Source organism: Equus przewalskii, chromosome 13 (genome assembly GCF_037783145.1).
Source record: "Equus przewalskii isolate Varuska chromosome 13, EquPr2, whole genome shotgun sequence".
Classification (NCBI taxonomy): domain Eukaryota; kingdom Metazoa; phylum Chordata; class Mammalia; order Perissodactyla; family Equidae; genus Equus; species Equus przewalskii.
Genome location: NC_091843.1, coordinates 38,859,637 through 38,880,157, shown reverse-complemented (window position 1 = coordinate 38,880,157; position 20,521 = coordinate 38,859,637). Strand labels below are relative to the sequence as shown.

Here is a 20,521-nt window from a genome sequence, read left to right as displayed (position 1 = left end):
CTAAACATAAAGCAGTGACATAAAGAGAGATTAAAATGCATGCTTAAATTATGTTGTGAGGATTCAAGGAGGCAAGGCAGGTGGAGCACATAACACAGTTCTGGGCACGTAGGGCATGCTCAGTGCTCAGTACCTTTTAGCTAGGAAAGGACTTCAAAGCCACATCCTGCCCTCCAGCACTTCCCTTCACTTCCCCTCACTGGGCTGATGGATAAGAAAACTGAATGTTAAGACTTAACACACATGGCTAAATCCTTATTAGTCATAACTGGAATCACTGAAATAATTAATGGATGTGAAATGCTGGGTAAAAACCTGAGCCTGGTGCTCATTATTGCAGATGAAAATTGAAAAGCTTCAATCCATGTTTTAGCTTTCATGCATACGCTTAATTGTTTCATTAACCTTCACCATATCAATAAGCCCATGCTCCAAAGGATCATAAAAGGCAAATATCCTTCAGCATTTAATCTCCGTTTAGGAACACAGATCCAAGGAAGGTGGTTGAAGTCCAGTAACTGAGTCAGACAGCCAATATTTCTTGCCTTGTGTTTCCCGGCGGGATTTAGACAGCCTCTAGGTCCTCAGAATCCAGGGTTCTGCCTCTAGTGTGGGGTGGGATAGGGCTGGCTCCATGTTCCAGTGACTCTTTCAAAAGCCTGACTCTAACTGCCACTGGTCACCCACTACCTCCTTGAGTTTATTATTTGCTCTCTGCAGGAGGCTTTCCTTTATTCATCCCAAACTTACTCCCTGCATTTCCCAAAGGGATCTATCTCTGCGTCCTAAATGTTTTAGGATTTGGGAAGGATGGTTGTATGTGAGCCATTGGTGATCTTAGAATTTTTTGGCACAGTCTTGATGAGTCTTTGCATGAGAAGGATGACTAGGTGGTTAGTGCTTGGCCTCTAGACTCAGAGTACCCGGGTTCAAATCCCAGCTCTGCTGCATACTGGCTGTGTGATTTTGAGTATATGACTTAATCTCTCTGTGTGCTCTAGTGTAATATAATAGGGATGATAATGCTATTTACTTTATAAGGTTGTTGCAGGGAGTAAACGAAATAAGATAATCCATATAAATTGCTTAACACAATATGTGACAAATATTAGCCAAAATTAGGATACTTGTGGCCATAGGTTAGCAGAGTATAAAAATTTGTCTCTTTTAGTATATTGATCTTCAAGTGCCTTTTCTAACAAAGCTGACAAAGCTCTCATTGGATTTGATTCCACAGTTTCACCACATGTGAATCCTCAGGTGGAAGGTAAAAGCAGCAGGACAGAAGCTAGGAGCCTGGGGTTGGAGGAGAGTCCTTGATAATTCACAATGCAGATGCAGGCCCCTGTGTGATGAACCTGAATCTGCAGATGACTGCACTGCCTTTCTCGGCCAGGCAGTGTTGACAGTGCCTCTGTTGATACTTTGGTTTCCAACCTGATTTTGCTTTACTTAGTTGGCAGCTACTGACATTGTGAGGGGCTCCTTAACCCATCACCATGACATTGTGAAGTCCCAGAAGTAATGGATGGCTCTGCTTGTTGATTTTATAACAAGTCCTCTCTGATGGATTCAGAGGCTGGCCTAAGGAGGATAGAGGCTGTCTTTCAAGGAAACAGATCAGCAACTCAAGTATTTTATTCACTAATTCAGCAAGTATATTTGAGCACCTACTGTGTGCCAGGCACTGGGGGTATAGACCTAAATGAAACACAGTCCTTGCCCTTGAGGAACTCAGGATCTTGCTAGAGAGAATGACAAGTAACCAAGTATGGACCACAGGGTGACATAAGATGCTACAGATATGGGAGACTTCGAAGAGGAGGCAGAGTATAAACTGAGACCTGGGAGTGAGTAAAGCTATCAGGGGCGAAGCAGGTGTGGGGAGGAGAGGTAACCGGGAATATACATTCCTGGAAGAGAGACTGGCAAGTGCAGAGGCCCAGAGTGGAGAGAACATTCACCAACCTGTGGACTGTGATGGGTATCAGCTACTTTAATCACAGCATACATGGGTTATGCACATTATCCACTGTTTCACATAACTTCTCATAACTAAATAAACATGAATGTGCTTATGTATCCAGAGAGGAATTCATGTACACTCTGCACGTCCTTACCCAGATTAAAGATGCTGCTCGGTTCTCTCTCGCTGAGCTCCCAGAAGAGTCTCACTTCAGCTTTCTGCTTTTTCTGCTGGAACCATAGGGAATGGAGACTGAAAGGGAGGTCTACCTGTGTGAGCCTCGCCCTGTCCCCACACCTCACAGCCACAGGGCCTCCCTGAGAGGCTCCAGGGCTCTCTTCCCTCTTTCCTCATGCACTCTGTTCTCTCTGTCTGTCTCTCTATCTCTCCAGCCCTCTCTCCTTCTCCCTCTCCCACACATTGCTCTATCAACCATAGGTCAGTGCTCCATGGCAGGGTGATTGCTCCAAGCTGTGACTCAGGAAACCACTCAGGATGTGTGAGTCAAAAGAGAAAGAGGGACTCTCAGGAAGCCCCATGTTTCATTTATGTGAACATAAGCAGCCCCACCTTTTTCCTACCTTCCTGCCCTGCCCCACAAGAGATTGGCCTAAGCATGATTGGTTGGTCTCTGTACTCACTAGAATGGGAGACAATATTAAAACATGATTGTTAGAGTTTTTACTACTATTATCATTTATTGAATGCTTACTATGTACCAGGCCCTAGGCTGAGTGCTTTACATATTTAGCTCATTGAATTCTCATAACAAACCTAGGAAGTAGACACTATCATCACTCCTCTTTTATACACAGGGAAACTGAAGCCAAGAGACTTCAGCACCAGGTTGGATTTGAATTTGAGTGTGGTTGACTGCACATTCCATAATGCTAACACTGGGAAGTACTCATCTGAGAAAATACCAACTTCCCTGGCATGTGCTCTAAAACCCTGAGCACCACCCTGAAGGGGCAGGTTCAAGGTCCTTCCTGGTGAAGAGGAAGAGAGAGATGAGGGCCTATTGGTAAGAGGCAAAGGGGCTGAAACCGACTAAGGCAGTACCTTGTGCATCCACACCCAGGGGAAGGCCAGGGAGGTGAGACTGGCTGAACCCATGTTGCTGAGTTTGCACTTCACTGTAAGTTACCAGCAGATGTGTTGGCAATCAGAAGTCATGGTGGAAGTCATCCTTAATGGGAGGGGCCATTCCTATTGCTCCCAAGGCCTTAAGCCTATTATCAAAGTGCCAGTCTGTCCACTTCCCAACATCCTTTCTGGTATTATGACTCTCAGTAGGAAGTCATTCACCTCTATTCTGTAACGGATCCCCGTGCCACATCTAATCGTCACAGTGACAAGTTATGGGAATGGGTGGGAAGCAGAACGTTTGCAGAGTTTCCCCACTGCAGTGGCTGGGGGACCTTACAGCTCTTTCCTTAGATATACAAAGAAACAGAGCGTGGCGGGATGAGGCAGCATTGCTTGTGCCAGCTGAATTTCAAAGGTGGCAGCACAGTGACTGTTGTTCACTGTGTTTTAGCAAGCTTATTTTTTTGAGTCTGTTTGCTCTGTTGGCATTGAAGCATACAATATAGCTGCGGAGTGGTGCTGAATTAACAACTCTGTTCCTGGATTCTTCCAAAGCTTTCATCCACAAGCATACTTAAGCCACTTTGGTCCATGGATTGGCTCATGGAAGAACTCATGTATTCATTCATTTATTCATTTAATCAACAAAAATGATTAGAGATCTACCAGGTGCTGAGCGCTATGCTAGGTCCCTGGAGATACAATGAAGAGCAAGGCAGGCATGGTCACTGCCCTCATGGAGCTGACAGACTAGAGGGAAAGATAGACAGTGAAGGTCCTGAAGCAAAGTGTGATGAGGATCTCTCCTTTTTATCTAAGTCAGACTCAAGTGTCTTTACATCCAGTCTCATAGTAATTCCTGGGAAAATGTTTTCTTCCAAATAAACCTTGAGTGCTTTCCAATAATCCATCCTTACAAATATGTTCCACCTAGTTCAACATGTCCTTAATGAGCCTTCTCCATTCTAGAAGCTGTGCCCAGCACTGGAGATGCAAGGAGGAATGAGCTGTTGTCACTGCCCACCCATGGGGGAGACAACACATAACCCAATCGTTTTAATATTATTTGGCAGTGCTAGTCATTCATTCAACAAATATTCCCTGAGTACCCACTCTGTGCCAGGTTTTTTTCTAAATCTTTGATATACAACCATAAGCAAAACAGACAGAGCCCCTGCCTTTGTGGAGCTTATGTTTTACTAGGAAAGTGGGGACTGCAGAGAGGAGATTGCTGTTGTATATAGGTGGTTAGGCAGGAGTTCCTTGAGGAGGTGATTTTGGATAGAGAGTTGAAGTTGGTGAAGGAGGAAGCTATGTAGACGTAGGAGGAAAGAGAGTTCCAGATAGAGGGTTACCAGTGTATAGAAGGAGAAGAGTGCAAAGCCAAAGAGGGAGAGCGTCTGGTGTTTTTGAAGAACAGTGAGAAGGCCAGTTACTGGGCCAAAGCGGGTAAGCAGGACAACGGGAAGAGATGAGACCAGAGGAACAGCAGGGGACAGATGGCCAAAGCCCTGATAGGCCTTTGTCAGGACAGTGGGTTTTACTCTGGTGAGATGGGGAGTCACGGCAGGGTTTCAAGAAGTGGAGTTAACATGATCTGATGTATCCTTGAAGAGGATCAGCCTGGCTGCTGGGAAGGGATAAATTGTAAGGCGCAAGAGCAGAAGCATGAAGACCAATTCAGAGGGCGTTTCAATACCCAGAGGGGAAATAAAGGTGGTCTGGACCAGAAAGGTAAATGGTTAAGATGAGAAGTGTAGAATTCTGGATGTCTTTGAAAGATAGAGGCAAGAGGATTTATTGATGAATTGACTATGAAGAAAGGAAAAAAGTAGGGGAGGAGATAAGGGTGACTGGGGTTTTTGCCCTGAGCAGCTAGAAACATAGTTATGGTCTATGAGATGAGCACGATGTTAGATTAGCTCATTGTTTAATAGTATTTCCTCCCTCCTTCCCCGTCTTCATGAGACTAGTGTACTTCCTTCTCCATTGATGTTGGGCTGGTCATGGGACTTGCTTTAGCCTATGAAGTGTCAGTGTTTGACCTCTAAACCTAGGTCTTAAGAGGCATCATGTATTTTCCCTCAGCCCTCTGACTTTTGCCAAGAGAAGAATGGGCCCTATGTCACCACTACCTATCCACCCTGGGCCCCAGAATGAGATATGTAGAGCAGCCTCCTCCCCTGACCCATAGACTTGTGAACATAACAATAAATGTGGACATGTAGACTATTGAGTTTTGGGGTGGTTTGTTACATGACATTATTCTGGCAATAACTGACTGATAAAGGGGCAGAGGTAGGCTCAATTCTTTGGGACATCAACATCAAAGATAAGCTCTTAGCCCTGTGTAGATATTCAGAGAAGTTACCCTGGAGGAAATAAGTCATAGCTGAGTCTTGAAGGATAAATCAGAGCTACCCAGTACAAGAGGTGGAGGAAGGGCATTCCAAGCTGGGAAATAGCATAAGCAAAGTCTAGAGGCACAAGAAACATGCCATATAAATATACAGGGAACTATGCAAGTAGAGGCAGAGGGTGGCGGAGGATGAGTCTAGGGAAGCAGACAGGAGCTGAGTCATGGAGGGTTTCGTATTCCCTGATAAGGAGCTTGCACTTTATTCTCACAGGCAGTGGGGAACTGCCAGAACTTTCTAAGTGGGAGAATGGCATGGTCTGAGTTGCACCCTCGTAGGATACTTGCGGCCCTGTGCAGAGAGCAGCCTCAGTGTTGGGGAATGTTCTAGCCTGGAGGTGGGATCGGGGTGGGAGCTATTGTAACCATCTGATCAAGTACAGTGGTGGTAAGGATGCAGGGGTGGAAATGGATTGGGGAAACATTTAAGTTTTAATACCAGCAGGATTTAAAGTATAGAGAGAAAGTGAGAGCTCAATATGTAGCATGCTTGGGTTATCAAACACTGGAAGGAAATTCCCTAACATGTTCACATTTGATGGAATTACAGATGATTTTTCTTTTCTTCTTATACACAAATTCATTTTCTGCATTAATTCTGCATTACCAATATAATAAGAAAAATTTTTGAGTGTATTATAGTGTTTAAACTTGCCTGTTTTCCCTTGGATCAAGTTTGCTGAACCCTTAAATCTCAATGTTGGAGAGGAGTCTCCCTCCTCGGTGCTGGCTTGGCTAGGGCTGCAATCTTGATATCTAATAACTTTGGTTTTTTTACTATCAAATCAAAAGAAGATTCAAAAAGAGATTCAGAGCAAATGTGACCTATCCATCTTATTTGTACTAACTATATGTGAAAACATTTCAGATAAACACTGATTTAGAATTGGCATTAACAGATATCAGACCCTTCCAGAGGATTATGTCATGACTCACCTGATTATAGATTCAGAATAGTAAATGTTCATGAGACTTGTATTGAAGAGTAATTATAGCACAGTGTATGTATAGAAGTAATTTTTCAAAGTTTGCTTGTGATTGCTGAAAATGCTATTGATTAAGACGGGCTAATAACTAGATGGCAAAGAAGGAATTAAAAAATGTAGAGCCTTGCTCATTATAAAACAAAAACTAAAAGCCAAGTTAGGCAAATCAGCACTTGTGATTTTTCGGATCAAAGGTGCGTACTCCGTTTTTCTCACTTTGGTTCCTCTGTCAATTGTGTTCCCGAGTCTGGACTGATGCCCCTCTTTGCTAGCTCTAAGAACCCCTACCCTTTCTCAAGACCAGCTGGAAGGGAACTCCAGGATGTCTTTCCTGATTTCCCTGGGGAACCACTGTGTCATGCCCGGGCGCTCACTGTCTTTTATTCTTTGAGTCCATAGCCCTGTCAAAGTGCTCTCTGTGTTTTTGACATTTTCATACTTAACTAATCAACTTTGTTCATTTGTATTTTCCAGTCCAGGGCATACCGCATTACACATTAATAAATGTTGTATAAAATGACTTAATATATATACTCTGATTCAAGAATTTTATTTATAGGAAGCTGAGGAGCAAATAAGCGCTGGTGTGTGGCTACCAGGAAATTGATCTAGGCACAGCAAGAGGGGTATGCTTGGCTCTAAGAGATGGTCTTGGAGCCAAAGCTGATTGTTAAAGGCTCATTGTCTTGTGCATAGACAACTGCAGTCACTTTCTAAAAGTCCCAGAAGACATGGGTAAAAGATGAGGAAGTGATTGCGTTTAAATAAGTTCAAATCTAATCAGGAAAATCAGATTCCACTTTTTTGCTTTAAACTGATTTATCCAATGAATGACGGGATAATACTTGGAAATAGGACTTATACCTATTTTGTAAATATGAAAAAAGGAGACTGAGGCTTTGACACGATTTCATTTATCTCCATAGCTTCCATTGTCACCTCTGCTGGTGATTCCCAGGTTTTTACCTCCAACCCCAGCTGTATTCTAAGGAGCTGACTGGAATATTCAACTGTCAAGTGGTCATCTACACTGGTAAGCTCCGCAGACATTTCAAACTCTGCATGCTCCACACTAAACATGTCTTCCGTCTAACAAGAAAACCTGATCTGCTTTCTGTTTCAGGAAATAGAGGTCCTGTCCACTCAGCCTCCTGAGCTAGAAACCCTGGGTTCCTCTTTGTCTTTGCCAATTATTTACCAAGATCTGTTGATTGTGATCTGAAGTATCTCTTATGTCTGACCCCTCCCCCTCATATTCATAGTCATCATCTTAATTCAAGTCCTTATAATTTGGTGTCTAGACTTTTGAACCAGCCTCCTGATTGGTCTGTTTCCAACAACACTTCCTTCTTCTACCCAGATGCCAAACCATCATCCCCTTCATTACAAAGCCACAAGATAAAATCCAAGCATCTTTATTGTCATACCTCAACATACCTCACCAATATCAGCCTCCTTCCCATAAACCCAACTCCCCTCCAGCCACACCTGTCCACTAAGTACACTGGGCCGTCATGCCTCTGCACTGCCCATTCCTCTGCTTTTCTGCCTTTCTTTCTCTTCTCCATTTGCCTAACTCCTACACATCCTTCAAGAACCACTTCAAAATCTCTCTTCCTGGAAGCCTTCTCTCACACTGCTAGGAAGTTCGTTGCTCTCTCACAGCATTTTGCTCCTTCTCTACCACATTACAATTATCCCTTAACATTCCAGTCTCTCCCATTGCTTCGAGGACAGTCTGGGTCTCACCTACACTTGTAGCCCTAGTACCTAGTACAGTATCTGGAACACAGAGGGAAGACTGACCTTTGCTGGTAAATCATTTAACCACTCTCAATCCGTTTCCTCATCTGTAAAATGTGAATAATAATCTCTTCTTAAATCTCAACTTAGCTGTTGCTTGTGACAAAGTCTCTGTAGAAATGAGAAGCATAAAGGGCTAGGGAAGCGGGGAGCCATTAGTCCAAGCACCTGGCTTTATGAGTGAGGAGGAGGAACTGCAGAGCAGTAAAGTGGCTGAGCCGAGGTCTCACAGAAGTCCACGGTAGAGCCTGGGTCTCCTCACTCCATGCCTTTTTCTTCCGCCTCTCTGTTTGTGGAGCCTCACCTGTCGAGGCCCATCCTAGTATTGCCTCAAAGGATTTTCTTTTATGATGTCATATCACATGTGACATAGGCCATGTCCTGGGCAGAGTGTGACCACAAAGCTCCAAGCTACTTGGTTCCTTCACGTGATCTCCAAAATCTGACTACTGTGAGAGCACGCCTCAAATATCTGCTTTAGGTGAAGAAAGGATCCAACTCTGTGTGTAAAATCTGGTTTCTAAATTTGTGATCTTAGAGGAGATACCATTTAGGGAAAGAGACTCTTGTCCCTAATTTTTTCAGCTAAATTAAAACATTTTTTCCTTTTCCTGCACATTTCCTAGAACTCATCTCCATGTTTATGTTAAAATATCAGTTTTAAGCACATAAAACATCAGGTTTCTGATGTGCTGTGGGAGGGTGTTGGGTGAATCCTTTGGAGTATAAACTTTAAGCAAAATTAATAATCACCAGATAAGAGAAATCGTCATCAGAAAGATCCCTGGGCCACTGTTTTTAAAGAACATGTAAGAGAAGCTGGGGAGAGCTGTTAACTCAACGGCAGAGCCCGGGCCTTCATCATGCAAAAGGCCAGCAGCTGCATGCTACTGCTTCCAAGAATGCGAACATGAGCTCTGACCCCCCAGGTCCAAGACACTGTGTTGTTAGTCAGTGTGAAGTGTGTTTATTTCCAGGATGTGTGAGAGAAGCAGTGCTTAGCATATCAGTGTGGCTCTTCTGAATTTTCCAAGCATTTATCCATCAGAGATTGACAAGCCTGCTCTGGAGCCCAGAAAAACAGGTCATTGTTATTAATTTCGCACCGTGGATATGGGAGATGGAGATAATCATAGTCATATGAAAGATAATCATGCTACTGAGTATTTGGGGAGCCTTTTCTGTTTGAGAATTGGTAATCTTTAGAAAATTTTAGCTTCAGTCATTCTTACATCACTGTAATTTCAGGACTAGGTATACACCTTTAGTTGTCTTCATTTTCCTGGGTCTTATACCATACTGCTTCTATCGTGACCAGACCCTGTACCCCTAATTCCTCCAGACCTCCTGGGGTTGGCAAAAAAGTGTAGACGGTACCACACCACCTGATCTGTTTTCTTGAGAGCCAAGGGAAAAAAAACATGGCCTCCTTTCGCTCAGGTGGTACCTGTTTTGAAAGGAAGCCTGTGACAGGATATTCAGAGTGGTTATTGCAGGGTGTCTTATCCCTCCACAGCATTTGAGTGTATAACACGTACAGTACGTACTGATCACATAGTTTATAAATGGAAAAGAGGAGAGAGAGAGACACTTGGTTCATCAATGCCAAGTGCGATTTCTCAATGAAGGAGACTTTTTTTTTTCATTCTGCAATCAAATGCAGTTCTCTCAATTTTCTTGATTGGTATTAAATGGAACTCTACCTTGGATCCGGGAGCTGCAGTGGTATTTGCCAGCTTCTTATAATTCATGGGCTTGAAGGGTAGCAGAATATGCCACCCCAAAATATGCTACTTTAGCATAAGGATTATTTTGAGCTGAAGGCAATTAAGAAGCAGATACGAGAAAAGCTGTCTGCCCTCCCCCTATGTGGCTAAAAGTAGGATATAAATTTGTAGAAGGTGTCCTCCCTTCCCTTTCTACCAGGAACGGCAGAAGTTGATCAGAGAGATGACTGAGACCCTTATCAGCCCAGAGGCAGCACCAGAGGAATCTATATAACAAACCCTGCTCAAACTCGCCCTCACCTACGATTAGTTTCCCCATATATTTACCTTCCCACAATTTGATGCCCCTAGGAAGCTCCAAGTCCTTTTCCTTGTCTCGTCACTTCTGTAAAAATTTACTGCTCTTTTGTTAAGATGCTGTATAAACACAAGTCCTAACCACCCCTTTGACTTACTCATCTCTGAGTGCTCCCATCTGTTTGCAAGAGGCGCATGTTAATAAACTTCTATTTGTTTTTTTCTTGTTAATCTGTCCTTTGTCAGTCTGGTTTACAGGATTCTAGCTGAGGAACCTACGAGGGTAAAGGGAAAAAGATTTGTTTCTTTTCCTACAGCCTAATGGAAGAAGAGCAGGACCATAACTTTTTACCATTATACAGCCTAAAACCCAAACACTAAAATGATTCAAAGCCTGTAAAAAGAGCCTTATAAAAAAAATTTAAAAATTGACTGTGGCTTTTGGCTGATCCTTCCTAAAAGCTTATGGCTTAAATATATGTATCTGGGGATTGATGGGCAAATGGGTAATCACTTCCACTGGCAGCCACCTTCATTCTGCTTAATTGCATGTGTTCCCTTGGTTGATATTTTCAGATAGGAGTCTTTGACTATGCAAATGGATCAAATCTTGGTACTTAACTAGAAGGGGTAGAGGAATGTTGCTATTAAGAAGGTGAAAGAATTTCTTCATTATACCAAAATGAATTCCAGATGAATTAAAGCATTAAATACACAAAAATGAAACTGTAGTAATACTAGAAGTAAGCATAGGTGAATCTTAAAAATAATTTTTGAGTAGGAAGACCTTTTCAAACATGCCATGGAACCTGGAAACCATAACTGAAAGACTGACAAATAAGAAATATACAATTTAAACATTTTTCTTCAGAAAAGAATACCATAAGACACATAAAAAGACAACAAGCTGAAAAATATTTGCAACATACAATATAGATAAAAGTCTGATTTCTTTTTCATAAAAATCATTCTTACACAGCAAAATTTAAAACAGAGATGAACCAAGCAAAAATGGACAAAAGACAGGAACAGACAATTCACACACAAAAAAATACAAATGAAAACTAAACAAAAAGTTGTTTAATCTTACTCATAAAAAATTCACATTAAAATAGCATTGAGTGACCCTTCCTCACCTAATAAACCCACAAGTAAAAAGTTTGATCATACTCACTGAGGGCAAGGGAGTGTGGAAAAGACACTCTCCTACTCTGTTGGTGACATCTATAATTTTAGACTGCCCTTTGGGAGGACCATCGTCAGTCTGTAGCACAATTTAAATGTCCATGCTCTTTTACCCAGCAATTCCATTTTGAGGAGCTTAGCCTACAGATATGCTCAGAGAAGTGCATGAATCTGTATGTATAAGGATGTTCAGTGCAGAATTGTTTGTTAAAACAAAAGCTGCAACTAACCTAAAGGTCCATCTATAAGGGCATGTTCTGTAAATGTCAGTGCACCTATGCTGTGGGATACTCTACGGCTGTTGGGGAGAAGAGGGTGGGTTTGTAGGTGCTGATATGGAAAGATATTGCTGCAGATTTTATTATTGAGTGAAAAAAGCAAGTTGGGAACTGAATGTGGAGTATGTTTTAATACATTTAAGATGAAAAGTAAATAAATACATATGTTTACATATACATATGAATGTATATCTGTATGAATAAAAGATTCATGCCCAAATGTGAAATAAATATTAATAAGGCTGAGTCTGGGAATTGAGATTGGGGCGTTGGAGAGAGTTAAGGAAGGGGGAGCTTACTTCCTACTGGATATTGTTAGGTTTTATCTGAATTTTTCTTTTTTTCCTTGGTAAGGAAGATTGGCCCTAAACTAACATCTGTTGCCAATATTCCTCTTTTTCCCTGAGGAAAATTGTTGCTGAGCTAACATCTGTGCCCATCTTCCTCTATTTTGTATGTAAGACACCACCACAACATAGCTTGATGGGTGGTGTGTAGGTCTGCACCTGGGATCCAAATCCATGAACTCTGGGCCACCGAAGTGGAGTATGAACTTAACCACTATGCCTACCAGGCCATTTGAAGTATTTTTTGCATCGTATATTCCAAAAAATTTGAAAGGAAAATGACTGATTTCTTTATTTGTCCCTTGTTTCTGCACGCCACTCACTATAAGGGAACCTCCAGGAGAAACCAAACTTGTGACTGCTCCAAGCTGAGCTCTTGCATCTGACAAGGAACTCTTCACCACTTACATATCCAGCAGCAATATGGGACCACAGATGATTATCATGGTTTAGTTCTTGTCCTCCTTGTGGCTTAATTCAATGAAATAGATGAAGCCTATCTGGGTCTTGTTGCTGAAGCCATTTTGAAAACAGATCTCTGATCTTAGCCCTCTTATCATTGATTTTTAATTCCAGCTCCCTGTTGTTGATCCTCAGGAAACAGAAAACAGCCTTCACCTTTCTTTCCTTATAGCCCTTCAACTAATCTATGCACATCCTCTTGTTTTCTCCCAACCCCTACTTCACTACTTCCTCATTTAACCCTAATGTGCAATTTCTAAGGGTCTTCTAAGTGTCTTTTACGTATAACTTCAACAAAAAAATGGTAAGATGTCCGCCAGGACCACTGGCCATTAAGCTACCTTGGTCCTGCCTGGTCCACCCACTGGCAGGGCTGGTGAGTGGACGGATGTAAGCTTACATGCCTCCCTCTGCTCACCAAGCTAGTCCTAGAGGGCAATCTGCAGAGTATCAAGGATCCCAGGGATCTGTCTTCTAATTCTGCCCACTGCTGGCAACTGGTGGATGTGTATGAGAAAGAACCTCTCAAAAAATCAGGATGCTCTTCTCCCTTCTAAATGGCTTGTCACCAGCCCCTAAGAGCAACCGAAGATGACACAGTGGAAACCAGGTCTGGGTCCAAACATCATCCAATAACCCATGAAGGATGGCAAAATATGCCATCCCAAAATATGCCACTTTGATATATTGATTATTTTGAGCTATGGGCACTTGAAAAACAGAAAATGCAGGGAGAAAAGCTTTCTCTGAACTCCCCTTGTCTGTCAAAAGACAGATCCTCCAAGAGGAACTCACTTGTCATAGATCCCCTCCCTGGAGGCTTCATCACCAAGGAAGATGACTCTTGTTGCAGGAAAGGACACTAGGAGTCAACATCACTCTGTGACAGGTGACATGAATGGAGTCATATAAAAATAGTGCCAGAACAGTCATTTCAGAGGAATTGCCTTGCATGTCTTGTTTTCTTTATCTTCCAAACTGGACCAAACCACCAACATTCCAAGAAGTCAGTAAGGACAAGAATATCTTGTCTGTAAGAACTGAAGGAACTGGACTTTGCTGATGACCAGATTGCTAACCAATCAATGAAGTACAAGTCTAGCCTTTTGCCTAATGACTGAATCTCAAGTCAATCCATGAAGTACAAATCTAACCTTACCTAATGTAGCACCAATGAACTCCTTTTTAATACAGCTCACCTCATCCTCCCTTCTTCCCATAAAAACTCTGAGCTCCTCTTCTGTAATTGCAACACTATTTGGGTTTCTACCTGAATCTGTGCTCCCTGAATTGCAATTCTTTGATCCTAAATAAATACTTTGCCTCTTAAACTGTTTCTGATTTTGTAAGTTGACAACTCCGAGATGGACTTTGTCACAAACTATCATACCTCCCATCTATTCTTCTAAGGACCCACTCATCTTTCCTAGAAATTGTTTACTCCCCGCTAAGAGGCCAACATCTCCCCTCCCCTTTCTCTATTAAGATAGTATTTAAGTCTGAATTTTAAAGCCACCTCAGAGTTTTGGTCATTTTTCCCTGGTTGTCTCCCATGTATATAGGAAGTATATATGCTACCAAACTTTTTTTCTTGTTAATCTGTACTTTATTATGGGATCTCGGCCAAGAATCTGGAAGGGTAGAGGGAAAATTGTTTTTCCTCCCCTACTCATGCCTGTCTGTCTCTCCTTGGCCAGGGTTAGGAACACCCTTCTTCAGGCCGCCCTTCCTGAGTCCTTGGGGCCCATCCCCTCCTATGCTGGGCCACAGGAGTTCCCTGGTGGGGACTCAGTGAATTGTCAGAGATTTAGTTTTTATTGATTGCGTGTAGGGACTCTTTTTGTTTGTTTTAAATTATTTCATTGAGATCATATTGGCTTATAACATTATTGTATTTCAGTTTCTGTGTAGACTGCATAGTGTTCACTATGTAGGGACTCTTGAGCCAGGCCTGGAGGTCTAGTGGTTAAGGTTTGGCACTCTCACCGATGTGCCTGAGTTCGGGTTCGTTTCCGGTCACCGTACCACACCACCTGTCTGTCATTTGTTTTATTCTGATGGCTGCTTGTTGCTGTGATGCTGAAAGCTATGCCACCAGTATTTCAAATACCACAGGATCACTCATGGGGGACAGGTTTCAGCAGAGCTTCCAGTCTAAGACACACTAGGAAGGAGGATCTGGCCACCTAGTTCCAAAAAGATTGTCCTGAAAACCCTGTGAGTAGCAGTGGAGCATTGTCTGACACAGGGCCAGAAGGTGAGAGGATGGTACCAAAAGACCCAGCAGAGATTTCCTGAGCTGTACACAGGGTCGCTAGAAGTCGGAATCGACTCCATGGCACTAACAACAAAGGGACTCTCGACTCATCATAATGGCATGAAGATTATTTTAAGCTAAAGACATCTGGACAAACAGCAGCTAAACTTCTTTTGCTGATTTAAGCAGAGCCTCCCAAAAATACAGCCACCATAAATTCCCTCTCTGGGGGGTTTACAGTCAGAAAGGAGACTGACCACTTGTACCCAGATGAGAACAAACATCGCAAACTGTCAGACCTTCCATTTGTTTCCCTAAAAGCCCGTATTAGCTAAAAGTCTTCTTTTTCTTTAGAAGTCCTTTCTCCCTCTCCTTTTCCCCTATTATGCTGGTATATAAACCCCTGTCTTTAGCTGTTGTGTAAGCCACCTCTTTAATGCACTTCTATATGCATATGAATTAAACTCTGTCTTTTCTTCCATTAATCTGTTTTTTGTTAATTCACAGGCTGCCAACCATTGTGACCTAAGATGGTAGAGGAAAAGTTTTCCTCCCATCACTTGACACTAAAATTTTCCAGGAACTGTTATTTATAAAGTGTTGACATTGCATGGGGGAAATGCCAAAGTTACAATATTCAGTGAGAAAACCAGGTTTCCGAATTATTTATAAAGTCTTGTCATCATTGCACAAAACAAACGCATCTGTGCACAGAAAAAAATAATTAGACCTCCCTATCTGGTAATAGGTCATAAAACAGAGTCTTAAGAATGAGACTGTGGAGGAATAGTCAGAACAATGGATGGGACAGAAAGTCAAGAAGCAGAAACACGTGTGTTTGGGAACTTGTGTGTGATAGAGGTGGCATCACAGAATAGTGGGGAAAGTTAGAATACTTAGTATTTGGTGCTGGGAAACTAACTCCCCATATGGAGAAAAGCAGAAATCTGATACCAACTCACTCTACATGTAAAAGTAAACTCCAATTGTACTAAAGACTTAAAAGGCAATGATAAATCTATGTAGGTAATATAAGAAAAAAAATAGATATAATGTAGGAGAATATCTTTGCGACCTTGGGTGGGGAAGAATTTCTTAATAAGACTAAATGCACAAACCATTTCAAAAATAAGGATTTCCGTTCAATAAAGGGTGCCATAGACAGATTTAACAGAGGAGTGGCAGACTGGGAGAAGATATTTCTTCGTCTGAAATAGACAAGGAACTAGTATTTAGAATATATGAGGAACTCCTGTAAGAAAACTTAAGAATGCCCTTAAATAGAAATACTGTTAAAAAGTAGGTGAAAGAATGGTAGGAAGAAGCAATTCACAGAAAGGAGAAACCCACTTGGCTGAACAATATATGAAGTGCCCAGCCTCACTGGCAATCAGCGAAATGCAAATTAAAATAACTTTACATTCCTCATACTGGCAAACATTAGAAAGCAGGGTAGTACCTAGAGCTGGCAGCACGTGGCAAAGCAAAGCCCCCAAGGGCAGGCCTTCTGGGGAGCAGTCTACTGTGCTGAGTAAATTAATCATGGGCATTCTTTCCTGGGTCTCTAACACAAGAACACTTAAATAGGATTGTAAGGCAGTACAGGGATGTTCTTTGCAGAATTATTTGTGATAAGAAGTTAGAGGCAGTCTAGGTATCCATCATTATGGGAATGAAAAAGTGAAAGGCTGTAGATGCAGAGAATGGAGTACTAGACAGCAGCAATGAACTAGATTTACATACGGCAGCAGGGAGAGACCGTAAAAAACATGGTGCTGAGTGAACAAAAGTATGGAAGATTATAATTTTATACCATAATCTCTTTTATGTAATTTATAAACACACACACACAATGTATTTTTCTGTAGTCTCCATTAAAATGTAAACTCCATGAGGGCAGAGATTACAGTTTGATGACATCTAAGTGTTCCCAGCCTCTAGAGCTTTGTACACCGTAGATGCAAAAGAAATATTTCTTGATTGCATTATATATATATATATGTATACACACACACAAACGTATATATACATACATATATATAAATGCATTAAATACATTGAGGTGGATGATTTTTGGGGGCCAGAGAGTGGGAATGAAGATAAAGTATAAAAAGAAACAAAAATATGATGATAATGTTCCATCGACTGAGTCATAGTATTAATTAAAAGTTTTGCACGTGGAGGTAGGAGTAGCACTAGCAGAAAACATACCAAAATATGAATTGTTGTTAGATGGTGGGATTAATGTTGACCTTTTTGTTCCTTCTACTTTTCTAAAAATTCTATAATCACTGTGTTTTATTTTGATTATCCCCACATCCAACACTTGAAAATGTTTTTCTCAAGCTTGAGGCAGCGTCCCCAAACCAAGTTTTCTCTAATGATTCTGTCAGCTACCTCCCACCTCTTACCCACCCTACCTCCTCCAAACACCACACACACTTTCATGGAACTCCAGTATTTCTGTCTCAGCTTTCGCCTTGATCAATAGAAAGCAACAACAATCTCTCCCTTTTCCTCGAGACTGACCTCTCAGTTTTGGTATTGTCTTTGGCTTCCCAGAATAACGGAACTTGGGCATTTATCCTGTGCTGCTCCGAGAGTCTGCCTGGATTCCTGGTATCAGCCTTCCCTAGTTCATCTCAACCTTGGGCTACCCACACTGTACTGGGTTGAATAGTGTCCCTCCCCCTCCTACATCCACATCCTTCCTGGAACTTCAGAATAAGACCTTACTTGGAAATAGGGTGGTTGCTGGTAAAATTGGTTAAGTTGAAGTCCTACTTCAACTTAGTAGAGTGGGCCCTTAATCCAAAATGACTGGTCCTTATAAGAAGAGGTTAAGAGACACAGAGACACACAGGGAGATTACTGTGTGACAACAGAGGCAGAAACTGGAGTGATGTGTCTACAAGCCAGGGAACACCAAGGAAGCTAGGAAGAGGCAAGGGAGGATCCTTCCCTGGAGCCTTCAGAGGAAGTGTGGCCCTGTTGACACCGTTTTGTACTTCTAGCCTTCAGTACTGTGAGAAAATAAATTTCTGTTGTTTAAGTCACCACGTTTGTGGTATTTTGTTACAGCAGTCCCAGGAAACTGACATATCCACCTTGACTCAACTGTATGTCCACCAGGAGGATTTGGGTGCCCAGAAAAGCCGTGCTTGCCCCCAGTGTCCTCCTGGCCTGGCATTCTCCACACCCAAAGCCTTAAGGGAAGCTGAGGGAGAGGTCTACTTGATGCCTTTATTCATGCCAAAACCAGCTCCACTTGAACAAAAATCAGAGATAAGATTTAGCCATTTTCCTCTACTTTAATGAAAAATTTACTTGGTTCATGCATCCCACAGAGGGATAAAGATGTCCTCAGAATCTGAAAACGCAGTGGAAAGATTAAAATCCTGTGGAATCCTCTCTATTCTGGGGTTATCACTTCTGAACCCACTTCCTAATGCCTCTGCACTGACAGTGCCTTGTAATGATCAGTTTGGCGAAGCCTGGGGCATGCCCTTCTCTACCTCCAAAGGTCAGGGTGGAAAATCGGAATCCTCATTACTCTCCTGCCCTCCTGCTACTCCACTGGAGGAAAAGATAAAGAGCTGGCTCTTTTTTGCCTCCTATTCCTGTGGCTCTCCATTGCTGGGACATCACTGGGAAGCACTGAGAGGCCCCAAGGACAGGAGAAGGAGGGTTCTGGGAACTCACAGACAAGAAAGCTGTCCTGGGAACAGCCAGGAACTGGTCACCTTCTCTGACTGTATTGTTGCTCCAGCTCCATCTGTGATGATTCACCCGCTGGTTGAGATGCTCTGGTCCTTCTGTATTCATGTGCCACTCACCCCCTTCCTAGGAGTACCTCCGCTTCCTATAGCAATCATTCAACTCCTCCCACTCTTGTCTCCTCCACTCCATTGTCTACAGAGGGCAGAGTGGATCTTTCCAAACTGTAGATATCAGTCACTCACTCTTCTGTTGAAACCTTCCAGTGGCTCCCCATTCAGTTTAAAATGAAGTCCAGCCACCAATGGTAAGGCCATGGCTGAGGTGTTATTCAGCTCCTTTGTGACCTGCTACCTCTCCTCTTTACTCCCTACAGTAGACCCATACTGAAGTACTCGCAATTCTCTGAGCCTCTCTTTCCCCTCTCTGCACTGGGTTATTTCATGTGCAATTTATATGCCTGGAACCATCCTTCCCATTCCTTACTATTTGTTTATCTCTCCCATACCCTCAGGTTTCTCTTAAACATTGTCTCCCCTGAGAAATCTTTAAACACATGTACACACACACACAAGCACACACAGAGTCAGCTGTCCCACTTCATCAACTCTTTGAAAACTGCCCTTTTACTGCTTAGCATGCAGCACAATTTGTAAAGCTCTGTTTATTTGTGTGATTCTATGAAGAAGACCTGCCTTCTCCCCTGGACTGTCAGGTCCTCGAGGGCAGGGACTTGGTTTCTCTTGTTCATCATTTCATCCCAGCACCCACCCCAGAGCCTGGCTCTAACTAAAGGCTTAGTAAGCGATTGTTGCATGAATGCTGCATTTTCAGATGGCCCTGTAACTAGGGTCCATCCAGCTCTGATATTCTGTGGGTCTACAGATAACACCAGCATCCCACCCTCCTGACATCTATTCCCCACATTAAGCTGAATGTGAATTTTCTGCTAATAAAACACAAGCCTCTATGTTGATGGTGTGTGCCGCATACTTGATTAACATTATCCTATTATGATTAATTTATATAGCATTGTAACTTCTTTTTCAGAGAAAAATCCTGTATTTCCATCATTTCCATTTAATTTGTGCTACTACTCATTGACTAATATTCTCTAAGAACTGTCTCTATTTTCTCCATATCTCTGATATTTCAGACTGATAGTTGCACTTGTATAGGAAATGATTTTTTTTCCCAGTTTATTTTGTGTCTAGTGATGAATCTTTTCCACGGAGATATTTTTCAAGAAATAATCTCTGTCTGTGTTTGGCAGGAGCTGTGCCTGCCCGTTTGCTCCCTCCTCCTCCTTTGCTCCTCTCTCTTTTCTGCCCACGTCGCTTCTTTTCACAGCAGTATTTTAGCAGCACTCTAGGCTTGTTCAGTTTCAGTGGTCTGCATTTTTCCAATTGGAAAATATTCCCTTGGCCTATTTTTAACCATGGAGCTCACATGTACAGCCTAGACTTTTTCTTGTTCTGGAAAGATCTGCTGGGGGTTAGGTGAGGGGAGAAAGCTTAGCAGAAATCAGGAAAACCCTCTGAATAGAGGAGGTGCTGAAACTTAAGCTGTATTTATTAGGAGGAATCTAGTGGGCTTTGGGGAAAAAAAGGGATCTCCACTGAGCTCTCTGGGGGAAAGTTATGTACTTATTAGGGGTCAGGTTCTCTGCAAAGAGTTTTCTATTCTTCATCTCTTTTAATCCTCACCAACACCCTGGGAGGTTATTATTCATTAATTCACTCACAAACTCATTTATTTACTGAGCTAATATTTACTGAGTACCTAATATGTGCCAGGACTTTCTGGAGGTTAAATGGGATGAGGCATAGCAAGCTCTTGATCTTAACAACTAACAAGGAGAATCCTGATGTCATTTCCAGAGACTAGGGTAAGAGCAAGTGTTTGCATGGGGAAAACAAGCGCTCTGTTTTGGACATGTTACAGTTCTAATACCTACTCTCCTCGCAACTAACCCCCATTTTTCAAGTAAG

General features: G+C 42.3%; 1 protein-coding gene and 1 long non-coding RNA gene across 3 annotated transcripts in view; one reads left to right on the top strand and one right to left on the bottom strand.

Annotated features, from left to right (window-relative positions):
* LOC103554378 (uncharacterized) overlaps nt 1-20,521 on the top strand; it is a 241,058-nt gene that overhangs the window by 44,163 nt on the left and 176,374 nt on the right. Inside the window, exon 2 of the long non-coding RNA XR_011525566.1 lies at nt 7,384-7,490. This is a non-coding gene — a long non-coding RNA (uncharacterized lncRNA). The remainder of the gene's footprint in view (nt 1-7,383; nt 7,491-20,521) is intronic.
* TRPC7 (transient receptor potential cation channel subfamily C member 7) overlaps nt 1-20,521 on the bottom strand; it is a 132,270-nt gene that overhangs the window by 96,694 nt on the left and 15,055 nt on the right. The gene's annotated exons all lie outside the window — the stretch shown is intronic.